Below are 4,271 nucleotides of genomic sequence, written 5' to 3'. Positions count from 1 at the left end.
TGAAGTGCTCAGGATAACCTGTGATGTATATTTATCTTGGAGGAACAGAAATCCCAGAAATTCTCCGCTCTTGTTTTACTGCGACTTCTCAGCGGTGGGTTAAAGAGGGGCCGACGGGGAGGTGAGGACAGTTCTGGCTTTATGTTCTATGGAGGGGTTTACTGGAGAAATGTCACCAAGTGAAACCATTAACCCATTCACTGCTAAAATATTTCCAAAAGTTCTCAATGAGATGGATAGAGTAATCAAAGGTTTGTGAACACCTCACCATCACATATATAGAAGGTTCAGGACAGCCCATTCCAAAACCATGGCCAATATTATGGATTTGTCCTCTCCTCATAGACATCAATATAGAGCTCCCCTCCTTGCAGTGCCCATGTGCAGGGTCCAGACCTGGGGAATATAACAAGGTAAATAATAAAGCAAAACTTGTGATTAGCAGATATCTGCTAAATGGCGAGGACGGTTCACCCATTAGGCCAGTATAAAGCATCACCTTTGTTGGTGACAACCCCTAGTATTAGGATTATATCCCAGTGTTATTTTCATGGGTGTCATACACATTGCAGCCACTGGGGGTCGGTAGGGATCTCCTTACAGCTGAGCTGCCACTAAATCCCATGATGGCTCCCAAATATTCCTTTAAATGTCACTGAGCGCGTGCCGCTAAAAAAGCATTTGTATGAAAAATAAATCAGGCCAGCCGGAGACATTGTCCAGAATCTGCACAAGGTGTAATCTTTCCAAGGGGAATTCATTTTACAGAAAAACACTGAAAATCACAATGCCGGGGAAGGGGGGGGACTCACTTTGTAAAATTGTTTTGTAAGTTTATTCGATGGAGAGCGTTATTTTTTGGCGCATGGAAAAAAGATTAAAAAAAAGTCTAAGAACAAGAGAAAAAAATTAATGATATTGGTATTGGATGAGAAGAAGCTCTCCGACCTGAACAAAGCCCTGCAATACTTTCCAATGTTGATCAGGCAATCAGAGTTGTATAAGATGTATAAATCCGCATTCATGCACCAAATACATTTACAAACCCTGATAATACTTTGTAAAAGTGGTGGATATATTGTCACTGTTCTGTGTATAGCTTGTGCAGAGAGCAGAGCGGTGGGAGGGGCTTAGCAGCCACACCCACTACAGCCTGTTTGCAGAAAATTACAGGAGGGGCAGAGACAAGACCGGTCACCCTGCACATTGAGAGAGAGCAGCAACGACCGGTCCCCATTACAGGAAGTTCCTGCAAAGTGTCGCAATGGATGCAGCAATCTGGAGAGAATGCACAAAGCTCACCAGATAAGAATACAAAATAATCTTATAAATAGATAATATTTATATATTCCGGAAATTAGATTTGAGGTGAATGGAGCCCCCAATATGAAGGTGGCACCTCTATGGAGATTGGTACTCGGATATTTTAGTTATGGAGTCCCTGGAGGGCGATGGTAGTCCTTCCATTATGGAGGTGGTACCTCTATGGAGTACTAAGGCTCAGATATTTTAGTCCTGGAGTCCCTGGGGGCAATGGTAACATTTGTGATCTATTCTGGAGGTCCATTGTTGCAGCTTTGGATTATGCCAGCATGAACAGAGTTATACCCAAAGTTTCCTAATAGTTCATTGTTTCTCCTGAAGGTCTCACATTGGGTCCCCAATCTCCTGACCCTTCCCAGACATCACAATGTGCACTCCAGTAGCCCTGGAACAGAGCCCCCCTTGAAAGTTGTGGCCCATGCTGATGACGTTTCTGTTCTCATCTCGGAGTCTGGTGAGGCGGAGGTGGTGGTTTCTGAGGTGGGGCAGTATGCTGAAGCATCAGGTTTGCTGAAGCATCAGGTTCGCTGATCAACAGTGAAAAGAGTAAAGTTCTCTGGTTAGGGGAGGAGGAAGGGGGCTTCGAACTCCCTGACACCCTTCCGGCGCCCAGTCCAGAAGCAAAAGTTCTAGGCATCACATTTGGCCCAGGCGATTATGGCCTGAGAAATTGGGAACACAGGCTGTCTGATGCCTCTGACAAGGTAGCACGCTGGAAAGGTTGGCTGCTCTCCATAAGGGAAAGGGTTGACCTTATCAAGACCTATCTGATACCAGTCTTCTTGTACGTTAGCTAAGTCTGCATCTTGCTATACAAGGTTGTTCAGATGCTTTTTCCAAATGTTATGGGGAAACAGGCTGAATTTGGTCAAAAGGAGTGTGACTTACCTACCTAGGAGGAAGGGTGGCTTAGGCATGGTCAACCCGATGGTTTTCTTCTCCCTGCTCTTCATTAAATTTAATTTTTCCAGCATGTCTGCGTGGAGGCCTGCTAGGTGGGCTAACTCTTTTGAAGAATGGTTTGGTCCTTTTCTGGGGTCCTGGGTGAACAGTGAGGCGGTGAAAAGCCTGAGGGTCCGTCATGGCAATCTGCCGGCTTATGTTGCCCAGTGCCTGAAGTTGCTTAAGCAATGGCGGGTGACGGCTGAGGAGGTGAGATCCTCGCCCAGGAGAGATCTTGGAAGGAGGGTCTTGGACTTGGTATGTCACGAGCCATTGGCCTTGGGAGATTGCCCAGGTCAGGTTCTCAAGGGTGGGTTGCGCCTGCTGAATCTGGAACGAGTCCCGCTAAGGTTCAGAGACCTGACTTGGCTTGCCTTCCACGGCAATTTGAGGGGCAATTTGAAGTACCGGGCTGTGGGGGATCGTGGGTGCCCCAGGCCCGAGTGTGGAGGGGTAGAGGAGTCCATGGATCACTTCCTGCTCCATTGCCCTTTCAACATAGAAGTCTACAGAAGGGTGGGGAGTGCTCTGGGTATTCCATTCCTCTCCAGGCAGAGTTATGCAGAGTGGATGTATGGGGCCTTCCAGTCTCGCCAGGGCTTTGATTTGGTAAAACTTTTTTTACTCAGCATAGTGGTCCGTTATTTCACTTGGGGTGCACGGTGTCAGGTGTCCATTCGGCAAAAAATCTTCCCTGTGAAGGTGTTGGTAAGTGACACCCTCGGTGAGGTAAGAAAGGTGGCGGTCCTTGAGAGGAGGAGATGGGCGCATGATGTCATGCGATGTCATGACAAAGGCGTGGAGGGGTGTTCGACTCGTGTAGCCCTTTTTCTTCCCTCTAAGGGGTTGGGTTTCTGTCCCTTTCCACCCCCCTAGATTTTTATTAGGAAAAGCTGCATACATTATTGGGGAAAAAGTTAAAACCTGTTTCCTTACCTTGTAAAAAATATTATGTTATGTTTCAGGAAAAATTGTTTCGGTTTGTTTACTGTGGCAAAGATTTGTTTTCAAATATTGTTTTGTAGTAAGGAGAGAGTGTATCTCCATATAGTAACGTTTTTTACTTTTATATAAAAAGTTGTGAGCTTGTAAGTATTTTTATAATAATAAAACATTTCCAGTAGCCTGCAGAGTTGAAGCTTTCCTCTGATCTGGGCAAGGAGAGATTACTCTGCGTTCACTGACAGAAGATATTATTATGTGGTTGCTGCCATGTAATGAGAAGTTCTGCTATTCCAGGCCCACATTACACGCTGGTGGTTGATCAGCCCTTCGCTCCGTGTGTATTCTGGCACCGACCGGCACCACAATGGCTTGGCTCACCAGATCCGTTTTCTTAACAACTTTCTCAGCACTATGAGGTGCGGGCCTTCCATGGAGTTCAACATAGAACCATGGGAAGCCAAAATGAAGGCAGAGACAGAACATTGCTGGGGATTAAAGCTTTAAAGTAAAGATAACAGAGACTAATGATCCAGGGAACATCCGATTGCCTCATGGGATCAGGAAGGAATTCCCTGTTGGAGCAAATTGTACCCGGGGTTTTTTTTCCTTCCTCTGAACCTATTATGTCTTATAGGGTTTTATATCTGAGATATTTTTATTTCTGTAGTGAACTTGATGTCTTTTTTTAACCTGATTTACTATGTAACTATGTTGTCCCTTAACAAGAATTGCCGAAATAAGGACTCCTATATCCGGAATATCTTGTATTATATAAATGAAAGCCACTGAGATTTTAGGGATTCATGCTACAATTACTTCAATGTCACCATCCATGTATTACCTATCACAGAGATTAAAGTAGTCCCCCTGACAATGCCACCTTTTCTTGCCAGAATTCAGGGTCACCATGTACTTCCGATATGACCCCATCATGTAACTGTCTGATCATCCTTTGTATCTTCAGACGTGTACCCCGGGTGTAAGATCTGACCAAGTCTTCACACTTTTTGTGCACCAATCAACCCCCCCTCCCCCCTTTACCTTCTCCACTTCTGTTTGTC

The sequence above is a fragment of the Pyxicephalus adspersus genome, chromosome 3 (genome assembly GCF_032062135.1).
Source record: "Pyxicephalus adspersus chromosome 3, UCB_Pads_2.0, whole genome shotgun sequence".
In the NCBI taxonomy this organism is placed as follows: domain Eukaryota; kingdom Metazoa; phylum Chordata; class Amphibia; order Anura; family Pyxicephalidae; genus Pyxicephalus; species Pyxicephalus adspersus.
The sequence above is the reverse complement of the archived record's forward strand: the minus strand, read 5'-3'. Positions refer to the sequence as shown.